The 19,325-nt window shown below is 51.3% G+C and overlaps 1 protein-coding gene across 1 annotated transcript in view; it reads right to left on the bottom strand.

Moving 5' to 3' along the window:
• Positions 1–19,325, bottom strand: part of LOC125115149 (protoheme IX farnesyltransferase, mitochondrial) — a 98,620-nt gene that overhangs the window by 56,743 nt on the left and 22,552 nt on the right. The gene's annotated exons all lie outside the window — the stretch shown is intronic.

Here is a 19,325-nt window from a genome sequence, read left to right as displayed (position 1 = left end):
CTCCAGGCCGTGCTACAGCAGGCAGACCCAGTGCAGAGACACTGCCCCAGGGGCACGGTTTCCGAGGTGGCGGCGGATTCAGCTGGTGTCTGGCACACCACTTCAGTGCAGTTTACTGAAGCAGCGGTCTTGGGGCCAGCGGACTGTCCGGCACATGGCCCTTGTGACGCCGGAGAGGCCGTGAGCAAGCCACTTGGCAGGACCCCCCTCAGCTTGCCCCCTCAGCATTTTCCTTCCTCGGAAAATCTCAGCGGCCACACCACCAAGCAGGACTCCAGTCAGCCCTGTGCCCAGAAGGTCTCGGGCTCCAGGGGAGGCGTGAGCAGCTAGAGCCGAGGAACAGCGAGGCCTAAAGTCCTCACGCGGCGCATCCGAGGAACAGGTCCGACGCCGAAAACCACTGCTCAGGACAGGTGCCGTGTGTGCTGAGGGTCAAAGCAAGGTTAGAAACGAGGTGGGAAAGCCAGAGTCAGGAGAGAAAGGGCTCCGGAGTCAGGAAAACCCGGACGACTGCTAGCGCTGCCCTCTGGCCACTTCCCTGGGCACCCATTTACTTATCTCTCCGATGGTGAAAACAAGACCACGCTCAGCGGGCTGCTGCGAGGATGAGATCAGAGGCCGTGCACAAGGTGCCTGGCGACCTAGAGTGATGCGACTGCCCGCGCCACTGTGACTGTGGCCACGTGCGGAAGAGTAACAGAGCTCCGACCGAGGAAGCCGCGGTGGGTCAGCCGAGGCCTCGGGGGCCACGGCCAGAGCCAAAGGGGACGTTCGAAGTATAACCCACTTGGCCAGGGGCCAGGAGACCAAGGACTCGGGGCAGCGGGACGCCTGGGCGGCACACGGGGGCAGAATCGGGGTGAGTCCTTGCCTAGGGTGCCCTGTGTTAACTCTTTCCAGCGGAGGCAGGAACCAACCCAAGAAACCAGTCTGGTGACAGATGAGACAGCAGACGGAGGGCATCAGTGGAACACACCCGAACAGAGGACTGTATGGAACGAGAAAAGGAACAGCTTCCAGCAGGGAAATTTTAGTCCTACGTTTACAGCCCTGATAACGATGCGCTTTCTACTGGGAGGTGAGTTTTCCTAACAGTTCGAGGATACCCAGAAGCACAAACTTGCTCTTACAAAAGCAGGCTTCCTACCATCGCACTCCGCCTCTCGCTCAACAACCTGGCCGAGTGCCAGCGGAAGATGTCTACAGAAAGGAAGCGCGTCCAAACAGAAGGAGGTCAGCTGGCCAGGGTGACTCCCCCCTGGGCTGCCCCCTGCCCTCAGACCAGCAACCAACAAGTTCATTGCTCCCGAACAGCCCGACTGGAGCTTCAAGTGGGAATAAGACTGGCAAAGAAATGGTCTTGAGGCGACCGAATTTGTTTCACTTTAACAGAACCTATTTTTAACACTGGTGAAATTTCCAGGTAGCAAAGGTTAGGAAATTAACTATTTAAAGAGAAAGTTTGACACAGTAAAAAAAAAATACAGCTTTTTTTCAAGTTCATGAAAAAGTGCTGTTAATCATTTACTTACAGTGAAGAGTACAGACAAGTATTTTTTCTCTTCAGGGTGGTATTTATAATTTATTAAACTGCTGATTTCCACTAGTTAAAAAAAGCGAAGCAAAGGAATTATGATAAACTACAAAAAGTAGGCTGCAGAGGATAAGATCACAGACGGCAAATACCACCTGGTTCAACGGATGACAGTGACCTCACTTCCACGGCTGCCAGTACACGCCGGAGGCTTTGCGGCATCGGCACGTCCTGTGAGGAAGGGGACTCTGACCGGAGAGGTGGCTGCCACCCAGGCCGGCAGGCATATTTGCATAATAATAAAGTCAAGCCCAAAGTAAATCCATTTTTCAGAACCAAGGTCCCTTTTCCCTCAAATCCATTTCCTCTTCCTCCCCGTCACCATCAGGTCTGAGCGCCCGTTTCCCCCAGTCGCTGGGGCCGTGGCTCTAACTCCCTGGGCCTCATGCTTTTCCCGTGAGGACTGTCTCCCCCGGCTCAGACCTGGACCCCTCTGCCTGGGTTTATTTCACCGCATCACGCGGCTCTGGTCCACGCCAGCTCCGTCCGCTCTGCCCCCACTGCCACGGGGGCCTCCACATCACACACCTACACCTGTGCCTCCCCGGGGCTCGGGCTCCTTCCTGCGAGTGGAACCCTCCTCCCTCACCTCCAAATCCCACCCTCCACCAAGCCGGGCCCCCGGAAGCCAGAGGTAGTCCCTCTTCTGCTCATCCCGTGCAACGTGCCCGTTTATTTTGCTGTCCTCAACGGTGGTTCCCTGCGTGTGGATGGCACACTTTCCACCAGGCTCTAAGAGGTGAAAGAATGCTGCGTTTGCCCAGCACACGACACAGTAGGTACTGTCATCACCATCTCCATTTTACTGATGAAGGAATCGAAACACAGGAGGCAGAAGTATTCTGCTCATGTCACACGCCACCATCAGCAGGACCCACACCTGCATCCGTGGCCATCACGCCACGAAGCCTCTCTGTGGGGGGATGTGCTTCCACCTCGACTACCAGGTGGCCTAAAGCTTCAATGGCTCAGTTGCAGCCACGGGAACAGTGTGAGCTAGTGGGACCCGTTAACAGCCCTAAGCGTCAACCCTGCTTTGGCTTCAGGTATCCCACGCGCTCCTCCTTCTCCTTTGTTACGTGCTTAGTCAGATGGACACTGGCTTCCTGCTTGTGATAAAATTCAGGTCATCAGCCTGAAGCCAAAGGTGAGAGGAAATACAACTGGTGGCGGCAGACAAGATTAAAAAAAAGAGCAGTAAAAGCCATGAGCAAATAAACGTAAACGTGCCGTCACAGAGCCAAAATCAGCCCTAGGAACGCTAAAGAACCAAAGCCGCCCGCAGGAAACGAGGCCAGTTGCAGGCAAGGTGAGCAGGACACCCCCAGAGCTGCAAATGTCGAGAGAAAATTCAAGGACATGGAGAGCAGGTGACACGGGCGGGGGGAGACACCCAGCGTTCCTCCACGACCTCTGCCTGTTCCTGGGCGGTCTTGGGACCTAAGCAGTGGATACAAAGCCCTTGTTGGGGAGACCAGGCCCGCACACGCCTTGGGGCCCTGTGCGCTGGAGGCCGTGGCTGCCGCTCACCGTTTGCTTGCAAAGTTTCCTACACCTGCTGGCCCCGTTTTGCCATCCTCTAGGGAAAGTTCTCTCTCTAACCGGGCTTCCCATGGCCACGACTCCCGTAAGCTGCGTTCACGGTCATTCTGTGCAAATGACACTTTGTGGACCTCTGCCTCGCTGTGGTCCATGCCTCCCCCACCCAGCAGGCCCCCAAAGCACCACCGACGCCCGCAGCCCGTCTCAGCAGTCTTCCGGGGTCTTCGGCCCACCGGACCGCTCGGCAGCTTGCCACGACGACGACGGGGCCCTCCTCTGTTTTGCTTCCCTGAAGGCCTGGTTTTCTTTCTCCCTCTGCGACGTCACCCTCCTCCACGTGCCATGGGACAGCGCCGCCCCGCAAGGCTGCTCCGAGGCCGTCAGTTCCCTTCACGTCCACGGCCACTCACATCTCCGTGGGAGGACACTCACTTTGTCCTGCGGCCACTTCCTCCCTTCTCACTTCCCGACCCAGGTGTCCAGCTGCCTGCTCATCGCTTCCCCTTGCCGTGGTGAAGGCACCTCGAACTTAGCAGGTCCCGACCTGGGTGCCTGATTCCCCACCACCCAGGTCTCCACCCTCCTAACTTCAAGGCGGCACCCCGCCCCCTGCCCTGCGGCTGATCCCGCCGCAGGGGCCCTTCGCCCCCTCCCCCGTACCCCGCCAGCACCCCTCTGGTCGGAGCCGCCAACAGCTTTTCTCCAGAGGAGGCCAAAGCCCCTTGGCCATTCTCCTGCACTCCTGTTGGCTCAAATAGCAAATCGGACCAGGTTTTCCCTCTGCTGGAGCAGGACGATGGCTTCCGAGTGCTCCGGAGAAAACCTGTAGCCCAGACCATCCAGGGTCTGAGCTCTCCCTCCCGAGCGGCCTCACTGCACTTGGCAGGGCCCTTCCTGTCTGTCGGTCGACAGTGCCTGGTTTCCCTAGAGTGCTCCCTCCTGCCGCGGAGCTGCCCGCATCACCCTCTCTGCCCAGGACGCCCTTCCCTCTGCCCCCCAAGGAGCTCTCACTGTCCTCAGGACCTCGGCTCACCCATCGTTCCAGCCCAATCAGACACTCGGCACCAGGAAGCACATCTGCCAAGCGCACTAAAGCGATCCTGTAATTTTCAAATAAAACGTGTGATCACTTAGACTACCTGCCTCGCCACGCCCCACGGGGGAGCGGGTCTGCAGAGAGCACGTCCCTGTCGTCTTCCTGTGAACTCCGCTGTCTCACGCCGGGTGTACATGACAGACACTCGGACAAAGACAAAATCGTTGAAAACAAGCTGCTTTGATAAAGGCATCAATGACAAACTTCCACGAAGTACAGGAGGTGGGACCAGGAGCGGGTGAAGAGCCTGAAAGGAGGAACACGCGCCGTGTGGCCACTCCTGAGGGCAGAGGGAGACGGAGCGCCAGGCCCCGCCGAGGCCAGGCGCGCAGAGAATGAACGGGCAGGTGGCAACAGCGGGCCTGTCAGAGCTTCCGATAGAAACAGTGGAAACGGCGCCGAGAGGCAGTGGAACGGGTGCTTGAGAAAATCCTGCTAGTAAAACCAAAAGTAAATTTTGGAAAGCACTTGCTTTTTACTCTCAATACCATAAAAGAGGAACCAAAGGAAGACACGACAGCATACGTGTATGGGGGGGGGGAAATAAATAGAAAACTAGGTGAGAAATGAGAGTTACTTTTTGAGAAAGCTAAAAATCTGAGAGCTGACCAAGAACACCTAGGAATGAACCTTCAAAAAAGGGACAAGGTCTAAATTCTAGAACTGCATTTCCTAACAACACGAAGTGTGAGCGAACAGGAAGAAAAGCTGGCATGTTTTTCTGATTCCTCCACGAGCTCTTCTCCCCTAGACTTGACCCGAATGCTCCTTTAGCGCTTTGCTGCCCTCAAGGGTCAGCGACCGTCTTAGGATCTGGGCGATGCTTTGGGATAAGGACATGGAAGGGTGCAATGAGGTCTGTTCTCCGCGAAGACATTCACAGGGACACAGGCACGATGCCGTTCGAACGAGACCCCTCTCTTTGTAAACAACTTCAAAACAGTGATTCTCCACTTCACTGAAACAACAAACTCAGGAGAAGCACCAACAAATGTCCTGATAAAGAAGTGTGTTGCAGGAGCCCTGCCCCCTCAAGCCAAGGGACATGCTAGAGATAAACTTCCCCAAAGGGTACGTGGTTCTGGAAACAACAGGAGGAACAGATCAGTGAGACAAACAGATCCCCAAGTAGCAGGATGGTACCTGTTTGAAGAGGGGAAGATGAAAACAAGCCTGGGAGGACGAGCAAACAATTTAGGAGCAAAGTAAGTGAAAGCGCCTCCTCCTGACCTCTATTTTTTAAAAAGAATCTGCATATTAAGGTAGAAGACTTTCCGATTATTCCTCCCAAGGAAGAAACCATTCCAAAACAGCGGATTTGGCTATGTTCAGATGTAAGGCCTCCTTATATCGCGAAACAGCAAACACAGAAGTAAGGGACGACGTCAAGGTCAGGGTGACGTCAAGGTCAGGGCGACGAAGGAAAGAGGATCCGCCACAATCACCTCCCCCACCACAAAGCTCCCATGGACCCCTTAAAAGGAAATGTCTTCATGATACAATGGACCAGTCATGACAGAACAATTAGAACAATGACCAAACAGGAAAGCACAATGACTAGTAGACACTTGTTACTAGTATTTACTAGTACATGATGTAAGGCGGGCTTCCTTTTCTCAGGCCTCAACGTGCTGGCCACAGTGAAGAAGCTGCGCCTGGGGACAGGGGCCTTGGGAGTCCCGGTGGTTCTGGGCAGAACAGGGAGGGATCTTCCTTGGGTTTCGGAACGTCCCTCTGGACGCCGTGCTGGGAACAGACCAGAGAAGCGCGGGGTGGAAGGAGCCACACCAGTCAGAGGCCACCCAGGCCAGAGACACGGTGCTGGTAATGTGAGGGTGCCCCCCAGCCCCTCCTCACCACCCCTACAGCCGTGAGTGTGTGTGTGTGCACGCGCGCACGTGTGTGCGCACAATCGGCGTAATTTCCTAACGGGCTGAGTCTGGGGTTCGAGAGAAAACCAGCCATCATGAGGACCCGGATCTCTGGCCTGAGCAAGCATCACACTGGCCTGAGTGACAGCCACGGAGAAGGGCAGTCGGAGCAGGTTTAAAGCAGCAGGTTTCGTGTCCGGCTTAGGCGTTGCTTTTCTGGCACCTTGCAGAGGTCCAGGCGGAGCTGCGGAGCGGGCAGCAGCGGGACGGGGAAGAGTCTGGGTTTCCAGATCGGATCACCTCTCTAATTCTCCCTCTGGGGGTGCAGTTTCTGAGGAGGACAGGCATCACGGGCCTGCGTTCCCTCAGCACAGGGAACACGCAGCTCCTGACGGTGCCTCTCCATCAGTGTGCATTACGCCAGTTAGCGAGGGAGAGTTTTGAGAAGTCTCTGAATGACAAGGATGAAACGAACACATCACCTCACTTAGTACTGTAGCAGCAAACCTACTGTGTGGTCACAATAACTTTTCCATTGTCAATAACTGAAGCTTGATTGGATCTGCTCCCTTGGCCTTACTCAACTTTAATTCGACTTGTTTTATTACAACCTTAACGCTAAGCCTTTCAAAGATGACTCATAAGTTTCCAAGACAATTTGTACAAACAAGAGGATTATCCTCCTCTTTACCTTGTAAAAGTGGGATTATGTTGCTTTTTTTTTTTTTTTTTTTAATAACAGCTCTGATGAGGTCAGAATAACAAAGGCATAGAGTAACAATGGTGATTTTGGCCCCTGGTGACCACTGAGCCATCCTATCATTTGCAGGCTCATTTTCTCATGCGTTCATTCATTCAACAGCCATTCAACGAGGGCTGGGTGCCAGGGATTAAGAGAAATAAAATATGCTCTTGTAGCCCAAAAGGGGCTTCTGGGGCTAAATGAACATTCAGATATGCAAAACATAAAATGCAATCTAATAAAAGGTGCAACAGAAAAATGCAAGGACCTCTGAGGTCAGAGCAGACTGCACCAAAATCCACAAAAGGTCCAATTAAGCCCTAACATCCAAGTTTACAGAAAACGTGTCCTGAACAAATACTGATTGCAATGGTCGTAGTGCAAAAGGTTCAACGTAAGCAATATAAGAAGGTTTTTATGTTAGCACATACTAATCACTCATGACCACACTCAGGAATATCCACTTACGGTATAACTAAGGCACACATATGCTTATGACTGAAATGCTTTCATCAAATTACTTAATGCTGACGTATTCCCTAAACACCGGGAGTGGACCTCTGTTAAATTCCACAAACAGGAGCCCATTAGACTGAGGTGTCTCTGATGCCTCAGCACCGACGTAAAAGTGAACCTAAGCCTGAAAAATGTACGATGAGGAAATCAAAACCCAAGGACAATCGATCCCCAAGAGGCGACCAGGCTTCCCCAATAAGGCGGCGCCTGAGCCACAGCCAATCGGATCACTTCCTCTCCCCTGCCTCTGTCACGGTCCTTCCCTGGGCTGCCATCCAGGGGCACCCCCCACTTATGGTTTGGGGCTGCCCAGTCTGAAATGATTTTTGCTCAGATAAACGCATTAAAATGTAAGATGCCTCAGTTTATCTCTTAACACCTCTTTTACACAGGATTACAGTGTTAATGTCACCTGCTGGCAGACTGAGACGCTCTGTAGTAAAACATCAGTGGCCTATCCAGAAACATTTCATTGATCAGTGAATTATTAAAAATGAATGCTGGAATTCCTGTCGTGGCTCAGTGGTTGGCGAATCCAACTAGGAACCATGAGGTTGCAGGTATGATCCCCAGCCTCACTCAGTGGGTTAAGGATCCAGCGTTGCTGTGGCTGAGGTATAGGCCGCCAGCTACAGCTCCCATTAGATCCCTAACCTAGGAATCTCCATACACCGTGGGTGCAGCCCTAGAAAAAACAAAAAGAGGAAAAAAAAAAAAAAGAATGCTGAATTCTTTACTACCACACTACTCTATACAGACATCCGGAAAGCAAATTAAGAATGCTACATTGGATTACTATGTAGATTCCAAGGTGATGGAAAAGATAGAAGTAAGGATGCAAACAGCATGACAATGAAAGGATGACGTGGTTACACTGACCTGGTTGTCCCTTCTCCAGAGAGACAGTGGAATTAACTGGCTAATTCAAGCGATTCTGTTAAAAGTTCATGCAAGCTGTTTACAACAATGCTTAGACGACAACAAAATATTTAGAGTTTCATACTTAATTTGCGTGTGGACATCTGTGGGGAAAAAATGGGCTACTGCGGGAGAGGATGATTAAGACATGTGGATACGCATTTAAACACTTAAGCCGAGAAACGTACTGATATGGAATATGGCACAAAATGTAAGGTAACACAGGCTCTGGTCTTTTAATTTGACAGCTGTCTGACAACTGCAAAATGGAAAGCTGACCTCAGACAACTGCAAATAAATGAGAGACAATTAAGCCCAAGAATTCCACATGGAATGGTCTGATATCCATTGTAGCACCTCCTCACGGGGGATAGATAAACGCCGGCTGGCATTTTTATTGTCTTTGAAGGTGCTGATACTGGATGTACTTAAATTTCACAGAGGGCTGTGTGTTACTCTGTTACAATTAATGGCACTTTTGAAACAAAACCCCATCGCCATTAGTAGAGGAATAATTGTAAACACATTTGAAATTTCCAGGTGTTTCTTGAAGCAGTTTTCAGTTGACTTTCCCAACTTTACCTTTCGGATGCTGAAGCAATACCACACCCTCTCCTAAAAATCTGGAAATAATGAGCTCTTTGGTGGTACAGCTCGAGGAGGTACGCATGTTGGAGAAAGCCGCCACTTAATCTACAAGCTAAGGCGCGGTGGCTTGCGTCTAAGCTCCTGAGATATTTTGTGCTTCACTTTTCTTAGTGTGATAAAAATAAGGGGAGAAACATACATTCCACCATTTAGTTGTAAAGAATTTTATTTTCAGAAGAAAGATCTTGCTTTTCTTCTTCTTTTTTTTTTTTGTCTTTTTTGTGCTATTTCTTGGGCCGCTCCCACGGCATATGGAGGTTCCCAGGCGAGGGGTCGAATCGGAGCTGTAGCCACTGGCTTACGCCAGAGCCACAGCAACTCGGGATCCGAGCCGCGTCTGCAACTTACACCGAAGCTCACCACAACGCCGGATCGTTAACCCACTGAGCAAGGGCAGGGACCGAACCCGCAACCTCATGGTTCCTAGTCGGATTCGTTAACCACTGCGCAACCACGGGAACTCCTTGCTTTTCTTCTTAAAAAAAATTTTTTTTTTTTTTTGGTAAGTGATGATATATAAATTACATGTCCTGTTGCAAAGGCCGGAGCTGGGGGGTGGGGTCGGCAAGGGAAATTCAACCCACTGATGGCTTGGGTTTGGTATACACAGGGTTTCAAAGCATGGAGCTGACATATCACACTGCGAACTCAGGAAACGCCACAGGGAAGGAAGTCCAAGCATCGCGCCTGCACTGAAAAATCAGAGGTTCTAGCTAGTACACGCGTTCCCCGCTGACCAAGGCCGAGCACAGCAGCTGCTCCCCTGGCCAGGCACTCACTTTCCAGTCCATCAGGGCCACCCTCAGCCCTAAAATGGCAAGGAAGGGAGGAAGGAAGAGACCCAAGAGCATCTGCCTCTGACAATGGGGAAAAAAAAAATCACTGAGGGTAAGTGAGATGGGTTCCTTGTGATTGGAGAACAGGTTTTAAAAACAAACAGAAAAACTCACTTCTGGAGTTCCCGTCCTCGCTCAGGGAAACAAATCTGACTCGCATCCATGAGAACGCAGATTCCATCCCTGGTCTCGCTCAGTGGGTTAAGGATCCGGTGTTGCCGTGAGCTGCGGTGTAGGCCGCAGATGTGGTTCGGATCTGGTGTGGCTGTGACTGTGGTGAAGGCCAGCAGCTACAGCTCCGATTCTACTCCTAGCCTGGGACCCTCCATATGCTGCAGGTGCAGCCCTAAAAAGACCAAACAACAACAAACTCACTTCTGAGACTTGTCTATAATCACCTTCCAGCAAGACTGTGTCCTGCAAATGCATTACAGCCCCAGGAACTAGGTAGCCTAAGGAGTGATGAGGAGGTGGGGGTACGGGGGGCGGGTGGCACAGCCAGATCCGTGCCCAGGGAACTCCCTCCTCTGCCCAGGACGAAACACACAGAAAGAGCACGGTGAGGAGGGCCAGGCTCAGGTGTCCAGTTTGCTGCTGGGGCCACCGACCCACCTGAGGTCTTCCTCGCCCACCCTCCACGTGCCCCGAGGGCCTCAGCCACGTGCCACAGCCGCACCTGAATGTCACCTGGGTCACTGTTTGATGCCGGTTTCTCCACCGAGCGATGAACAACATTTACCACTGACCCGCTCATTCCCGCACTGAGCTCCTACACGTGCTGGACAGTGTTCCAGGCTCAGGGGAAAGAGTAACAGCTAAAATCAAGGCTCAGTGCCCGTGGTGTCAACAAGTCTAGCGGGGGAAAGACAACAAACCGAACAGCGTGTCAGAGAAGGACGTGAGTGCAGGATTCCTGAGCCAGGGGGAGCAGGTGGGGAGTAGAGGGCTCTCGGGCAGGGGCATGCTGCTGGGCTGGGCAGGACCCCAAGGCAGCCGTGTGCTGGAGCGGGTGAGCAAGGCTGCCAGAGGGGGAGCTGCACCTGGGAAGGGGGGCGGACCTGGGGTTTTATTCTGAGCTGACCCACCCACTCGCTGCTGACAACCTTCCTTCTGTTTATTTTTTTTTATCTTTATTTTTACATCACAGAAAATGACAACGGACCCATCAGTCCCACCCCGTGGTGTACAAGCACCCACAGAGAAGGACTCAGTCCAGCTGCCCCCACAGCCACTCTCACGTGGGTGCCCACCGCCGGATTCCTGGTACCACCTCCCTCCGCCTCCCGCGTGAACCATCTCCAGCTGGACACACCGAGGGCACAGGAAACGTGTCCCCCGCCCCCAACTGAATGAATATTTCTCTGCCGGGACCTGCTCCTTCTCCAGCGTGCCCGCCTCGTCCTAGATGCCCTCTGTCCACCCAACTGCCACGTCAGGGATTGCCCAGGAATTCCCAGCCCTTCCTCTTCCTCAGCAGGACTGGGAATTCACAATCGAGTCCCCCGCCAACGACGCCCCTTCGGGCTCTCGTGAGCTTAGCCACTTGACCAGCTCCCCGAACGGGCGTGTCCGCAAAAGCTTTGCTCCCCAGAAAGGCTGAACCGCTTGTTTCAGAAAGCAAACTTCCCCGTCTCCTTTCCGCGCTCAACACGTCCCGACTACAACACAGGACGACGGCCCCCACTGCCGGCTGCCAGCTTTCTAGGCACCAGGCCCTTCTCTGAGAACGCAATATCCTTCGACTTTCTCAACAGCTTCTTCTGTTGGGAGAGGCTGTCAGCTGCCCAAGGTCATGGGGGTGTCAGGTGGTGCACAGAGGCCGCACGGCAGTCGGGTCGGAGAGCCTGTGATCGACCCCTGGCCTCCAGGCGTCTCGGAGCAGCTCCCTGGGCCAGGCCCTGATCTGTGGGTAAACAGACAGGGTCCCCACATCACCCAACATACCCTCACACCACGTGCCAAGCACACGAGGGGAGGCTGCATGGGGACGCGGAAGAGCTGGCCAGGCGGGGGTCAGGAGGCGCTGCCCGGCCTGGTCCCATGCCCTCACAGCCCGGGGTCCCGCGTATCTTTGGCTTTTCCACCGCAGCTCCACCGGGAGCAAGCCTCCCGCCCGCCCAGCACCCAGCACGGTGCCTGGCACAGCTCCAACGCTCAGGATGTGTCAGCTGAAGGGACGACACTCCAGCTGAGTCCTGGCAGGTGAGAGGATCTGAGCATGGGCAGTGGAAGGAGGTGGGGCCCGCAGGTCCAAGCCAGCGCCCTCCTCCACCCCTGGAGGGCCAGAGAGCCATTCCTGGGTGGGGGTGCGGGGACCACCCCGGGGGCTGCCCGGTGCCCACAGGGCAAGTCAGGAGGCTCCAGCCAGGCTGGCCTGGACCACCCTCCCTGTTGACCCCTTCAGCCGACCCTCCTGCAGCGGCCCCCTCGGCCCTTGCCCTCCTGCTGCCGCAGGTCCTCCGCGCCTCTGGTCTTCACCCGGGACAGACACCCTCTCTGCCCGTGAGCTCCCCTCTCGTACAAACCCGCCTGGTGATGCCTGCCTCCCCTCCTTGCGAGGCTCCTCTGGCTCCCCCGACTGGGGAGAGGACCCCTCCTCCGCCTCCCTCTGTCCCCCAAGGCCCTGCCCATTTGCTGTCTGCCTCCTGATGCGCCGCCTGGACCTTCTGCTCCTCCTTACACAGCTGTCTTCCTCCCCCAGGCTGGGAGCTGGCGGGGCCTGGTCTTCTGCTCACCAGCAAAAGGAATCGATGCATGTGTGCGGCTCCTTTCTGAAAAGCACTTTCAAGAAGAGACGACCACACAGTACTTGCACTTCCTACTTCCTCATGACACCCCGCTTCTTGGTCGCGGCAAATCAGACTCCTTTCCAGCCAGCGGGGAGCATCGAGGCAATTCCAGCAGCCTCTCCCACCCCAATCGCTCTAACTTGATCCAAGCAGAAGAAACAAAATCCTGCACAAGTGAAAACTCGTTCAGTCACATCTTCCTGCCTTTCAAAGACATTAAAGCAAAGTCTTGAAGCCCGAAGGTTCACCGAAAGGGCCTTCTTTTTTTTTTTTTTTTTTTACACAACCAGACTTGACTTAAGCCAGAGGTACTTGGGGTGGCTAAATGTCTCTCTGCTGAAACACTCAGGAACTGTTTCCCTATGTGAGAACACGTTAGACTCTGAGTGGGGGTCCGTCTAATTGCTCCGGGTGAGCGGCGAGCTCTTTTGCCATTTAGCCATTTCCTCCAGAGCAAGCGAGAATCACAGAGGGAATGCAGCCTCAGTCAAGTGTCCTGGTTTACAAAGCCCCTGAATGTTTCTATAAGAACTGAGGATGTGGTCTCAAGATATTTTTATATTCTCAACATCCGGCGTTTTATTTACTCCCCACGATTTTAAAGGAGGAGATGACAGCGTTAACCTTAGGAGAGGGGTCTTTACCCACATGTCCTCAGCTAGCTGCGTCAGGAAGCGATGCACAGCGCTGTTCACTTCCTTATTAGCTCACCTAGCAACAGCGATCTTCTAGATCACCAACCAAATTCTTGCTAAAAGCAATACCAGACCAACCCTACTTCCGTCAGGTCTATTAAGGAAAATGTAGGAAACTATACTAGACTTTTATTTCAGAGGTCGTCTAGTAGTAAAGACATCTCAGTTGGAATAAGAGGGAAAACTGCAGATTATCCCAGCATTGTAAGGTTGCCCAGCACACTTCAAGGCAGACGGCTACTCTATGTTACAAGGAGACATAAATCTTATTAACGACCAGATTTTCCCTTTTGTCTCATCCTATCTCTACATTCCATCATTCGAATCCTTTAGAATGTCTTTGTTCCCCCGTCGTGATCGCTGCTTCTGGGAGAAAGCTGGCATAGGATCTGAAGGAAATGCCAGAGTGAAATCTTCCTTAAGATGAATCACACAGGTAAGTAATTTCCCCTTCTTGCTAAACAATACTCTCTCAAACTTCTCAGAAAATCGATAAGACAGGACTGGGTGGTCATGAAAATGCGAGTTTTAGCATTTGCTTAATCCCGTTCTCATCAACTTTAAAGGTCTAGTGGCTCGCCTAAAGCAGCATGCAGCCCCTTTACTTGTTAGAAGGAGCGATGGACAAAGGACTCCCCAAAGTGGGTCGGGGTCAAGGGCAGAGGTGCAGACCATCTGTCTCGCTGCCCACCCCCGAAACCCTAAGTCCCACACCTATGCCTATCAAGCGCCTGGGGGTTCGGCATGGACTTGGGAATCATGACACGGCCCCAGCTTTAGAGCAGAAATACCGAGGCATCCACATTTTTCATGGATTACACCCTAAAGGTAGTTACGAAGGCAAAGAAAGTAGGAGACGGTCGGTCTCCTAGGATCAGCCCCCACAGTGAGGTGGGTGCTGGGGAGGGGGGCAGGTTGTTCAGAGCAGAGAACAAATGAGCTAAAGGGATTCAGAAGAACAAGCTACCAGGAAAGGCAGAACATAACTGAAGCCTTGGGAGAAAAAAAAAGAAGGAAAAGAAGGATAATTTGGGAAGAAAGTCAGCTTGAGCTCTGCTGGGTGCTGGGCTGGAGGGACAGGGAGCCGCCCAGGAAGGAGGCCAGCTGCTGGGCCTCCAAGGCAGAGTCCTTCTCGGAGACACACGCCGAGACCCGCACCGCCAAAGCACCACCTCCATTACCCCCATTAGGTTTCAGTGACTCTCTGCTTGTATGAGTTTATGGACCTTTCTCGCCAGCGTTTCTTAGATTTACCAGGACCGACCGTGCAATTCCAGGATGCCCATCAAATCGTGCAGCACCAACAAGGTGTGCTGGCCCCACGGCACCACAGGCGCAAACACCACGTACCGGCGTTACCCACGTGCACTACGTATACACGTCCACTCACATACGCACACGTGCTACCGTCGCAAGGAAAACCCACATCTCCTAGCGCGCCGAGGAAGAGAAACACGCTTTCCCTTCACGTTCTCTGTGTTAGGACCCCGGCTGGACAGTAACCGCATTCCGAAAGGGGGCCGAAACTGGACCAAACTTTCATATTAAGAACAGTAACCACAGCTAACAGTGACTGAGCTCTTGGCTTTTACAGGGTGTAGAAAGCGCCTCAAACCCTCCCCATCTCAACGGAGACACAGACGTCGCCAGGGCCACGAAGGTCCCTTCGTCGCCAGGACCCGCAGCAAGGACGTCAGGGATCACTTGCTGGAAGGCAGGCTCATGTGACGGGCACAGCCCTGTCCAGGCGGCGCCTGTACTGCGGCGTCTCCAGGGAGGGGAAGAAGCCGTGAACGGGCGGGGGGCCCACGTCCCACAAACTCTGCTCTCAGCCTGACCAGGTTCAGGTGTGTGGTCAGTGACACCACTAAGCTTCATTTCATTCCTCTATGACCCTGGAGCAAGGCCACCTCACAGAGCTGTCATAAATAAAGCAACGACCAGTTAGCACGGCATGTAAATTATAAAATACTACCCATGAACATATGTTCAAATGATGGTCATCTCTACATGTGCTGGCAAAACTTTCCCCAGAGTTGTTTTGGTTATAAATTCCAATGCCAAACTCACTCTACTTGGATGGATCTTTCCAGAGCAGAGAATCAAAGGTAATTTAGGAACTATTTGGGGTTATATAAATTCAGGAAAAGAGACTGCATTTTCTGTGCGTGTCTCAGTAATGCCCATCACTTGCCTTATATCAAAACCAGACTGAGGTGGAGACTCCTGCCGGCACGCCAGTCAGAGACGCTCTGCAAACGGGGCCGTGCGCAGTAGCAAATCTGGGTCACCTGGAGAAGCCACAGGTTGTGGACTTCAGAGGCCACGGGCTGAATGCAAGCTGCCCAGCAGTTAAAACACTGGAGACACACAAATCACAGCATTCAGAAGGACAACACATTTCTCCTCCTGAGTTTTCTTATACACACGATGCTCTATAAATCACACCGCCAGCGGGCGTGCGCTGCCATTGGCCTTCCTCCTCTAGGACACAGCCCCGAGCTCCACGGCCACTCGCGCTCAACATGGAAGATGAAAGCCAGGGCCTGGGGCTCCGGGCATTCGGCACAGTCAAAACCAAAGGAACATCAGAGGATGGGAAAACAGAGAGAGATGCTTTAGATATTAATCTCCCGTATTCACTGGGAAAACAGGAAAATCTTTACCTGTCTTTCCTCTGGGAGTTTAAAAGGCTGTGTATTTTCTCTCACCCTCCCCACCCTATAATTCAGAGCTTTTCATCCAAAGCTCTTCCTTTTTACCTGATTTCAGCCATGAAAAATCTCTCAAGTATTGCGGGCATCAGACCTCAAACACGTCTCTTCTTGGCCCGATTTCATTCACACCTCTTGATCTCCTCCCTGTCCTTTCATAAAAACGTGCGGGCATTCACAGATACGCTCCACCCCAGAGATAACACAGCCTTATCAGCTTTACTGTCTGATTATAACCTACCTCTCAGATCTGAAACTACTTGTGTTTTGTGCCCTTCTTGTAATTTTCTCCAAAATAAAGACTCTAAGAACATCAATAGTTCTTTTTAGAACTAAGTCAAGGTTATGGATTCATTCAACATTTATTTGATCTTTCAAAAGAGCCGTTTCCCAAAAGCCCATGAACGGTAGATTTAAACAAATGAGCTAAGAGATGGAGAATGCTTAGAACAGCACTTGGCATCTAGTGAGTGTGAAATAAGTGTCAGCTGCGACTACTGTTATTCCTAAAACTTCTTAGAACTGCCTAGAGGCTCAGCGGGTTAAGGATCCAGCGTCGTCTCTGCTCTGCCTCAGGTCACTTCTGTGGCATGGATTCAGTCCTAGCCTGGGGTCCGGTGTTGCCGTGGGCTGTGGTGTAGGTCGCAGAAGCAGCTCAGATCCAGTGTCGCTGTGGCTGTGGCACAGGCTTCAGCTGTAGCTCCGATTCAGCCTCTAGCCTGGGAACTTTCATATGCAGTAGGTGCGGACCTAAAAAAAAGACGACAAACCTAAGGTTACCTATAAACCCAGCACTGATTTCCGAATACACAGTGTCCGTGGTGTGCTCTGTCACAGGCCCCAAATGGAAGTGTAAGCTGACTGAAAACACAAAAGCGAATGAAGACCTTCAGGGCAGAAACTTAGCTGCACGTTAAAACACGTTACCTTTTAAAGATTTTACTTTTTGTTTTGAAGACAATGTATCTTTGAGTACGATTGCATAATTTCTAGAATCTATCTGAAGAAATAGTTGAGGACCGGTCTGAAGATGAAGCTAGAACTTCTGCTCGGTGTTATGTGGGCAAAGGACTGAAAAATTTCTCCAATGTCAAATGAGGAGACACTGATTAAACACATCCCCATACAGCTATGGACGAGTCTCAAAATTGCGCCTTAGAGCCAATATGGACATGGAAGGATGTTCATACACTGCCTGGAGGGGAAATGCATAAAGAAACCATATACATTATAGAAATCATGCCTGTGAGAAATGAATTAAGCGTGTGACGGGACGCGGAGCTGGGTGAAACAAGTCTACACAGCAATAACATCAATCAAAACGTTAACAAGTGATCGATCTGGATGCCGAGGTGAACACTACGAGGCCAGGGATTTGGCCTTTTCGCTCCTGCACCCCGAACACACAGAAGAGCGCCTGGCACAAGGGAGACATAACATTTTAAAAGTTTCCGTGATTTTAATGTATTTACAGTTTCTCACTAATCTGCGATGAAAAATTTATTTGCATAATAATTCTTTTAATGGTGCTTTTAAAAAGTCTAACGCAATGGCAAAACAAAATGTTTTACACATAGAAATGGAAAGGAAATAATGCCACCTACCCCACAGGGTCGTGGGGTTTAAATGCTAGCTTACGTAAACAGGCTTTGTCGACGCTGAAGCACTGTAAGAATGTTGAAAATTATTCTGCTAATACACATTCCAAAGTTAAATCGTTTTCAGATATGCTTTGGCTGGTAGCCTTCCTCTCAGCAGTTTCACGTCCAGTGTTTTGTCCTTAAAAATGGAGACGTGTGTGGGGTTATTTGCAGAAGCAAAGAGTGGCAACAACAGGGGGCTGGTTGAGAAAGCTGTGGCACGTCCATAAAATGGAACCGTGTGTCACCATTAAAATGCACCCTAGAGAAAGACACCTACTGACACACACTCTTAACCCTTGTTAAAGAAATTCACGTATGCGTAACGTAAGTAAAATAACTCCCAACACAGAGAATTGTAACGATATGCCATGCCCAACACCGTGATGATAATTCTCTGCTAATTCTTAACTTTCAATGTGCAAACCCATTCGACTGCAAAGTATTCAGCCTTTTCCTTTCGGTCTCCAGTTTCTCAAGATTCGATCGGTCAAAGCCATCTGGAACATGTGATCTCCCCGTTAGTGAATTTTACGGACCGCTTTCATCCTCAGCAGGCAGTCCTGCTGTAGAGCTGCCTATGGCTTTAAAGGAAGCATGTGTGTGGTTTTATAAAGCATGAGTGTCATTCCTTTTTACAATTTACCGTTAGTGGTTTCTTACATGTATATGCATCGCTTTATGCGTTAGTCAGGACTTCATAAAGCAGAAGTGAACATCACATTTCCCCTCCTCAAAACAAATTTAAGAACTCGTTTCCAAAGCTTTATTTTTCCTCCTTTCACAGAGATCACAGAAGCAGGGTACAAAGAAGAAACTCTCAGGACTAAATTAATAACAGCTAAGCCAAGGATTAAAAAAATATGAAATGTTATTTGAATCCTTTCATAAGCACGGACAGGAGGGAATTTTCTCCCCAAAGAACGCCATCAGAAGCTGAACAACTTTATACACACCAACAGCATAGCTGCGTCCCTTCAGCTGAACGCCAGCTCCCCTAAGAAAGCAGGAAGCCCTTGCTTTTCGCTATTTCTACCCGCTGCTCAAAAACTCAAGTCAAAGCCTTGCTGCCAGGTGCTCTTAGTTTTGCTCACATAAAGAAAAGCACCGGAGTTCCCGTCTTGGCGCAGCGGAAATGAACCTGACTAGGATCCGTGAGGACGTGGCTTTGATCCATGGCCTCGCTCAGTGGGCTAAGGATCTAGTGTTGCTGTGAGCTGTGGTCTAGGTGGCAGATGCGACTTGGATCCAGCATTGCTGTGGGTGTGGTGGAGACCGGCAGCTACAGTTCCGATTCCACCCCTAGCCTGGGAACCTCCATATGCTGTGAGTGCAGCCCTACAAAGACAAAACAAAAAACAAAAAAACTATATAACTGAAACCGGAGACAGCAGTTAATATCTCAAGAATAAATGCAGATCTTCAGTTTCCCAAAGAAGCCTGAAAACAGTAATGTTTTCCTGACTTAATCTTATGACCCAGATTTATAACTACATAAAAGTAATCATTTAAAAAATATTTTGAAAAATAGACCCCAAGCAGCCACATAAATCCGTTTTGCTTATATTGCTTTTTATTCAAATTTTCGTGAAAAACACATTTATTGTGAAACCACGGTCATTCTCTCAGCCGAGAAACACGGGAGGGCAGCAGCAAAAGGAACGAGCGACGTGGAAAAGCTGGCATCGTGGTTCACAGGCGGGCACAGGAGTGGGACTATTGGA

Source organism: Phacochoerus africanus, chromosome 14 (assembly GCF_016906955.1).
Source record: "Phacochoerus africanus isolate WHEZ1 chromosome 14, ROS_Pafr_v1, whole genome shotgun sequence".
NCBI classification, from domain to species: Eukaryota; Metazoa; Chordata; class Mammalia; order Artiodactyla; family Suidae; genus Phacochoerus; species Phacochoerus africanus.
The sequence above is the reverse complement of the archived record's forward strand: the minus strand, read 5'-3'. Positions and strand labels throughout refer to the sequence as shown.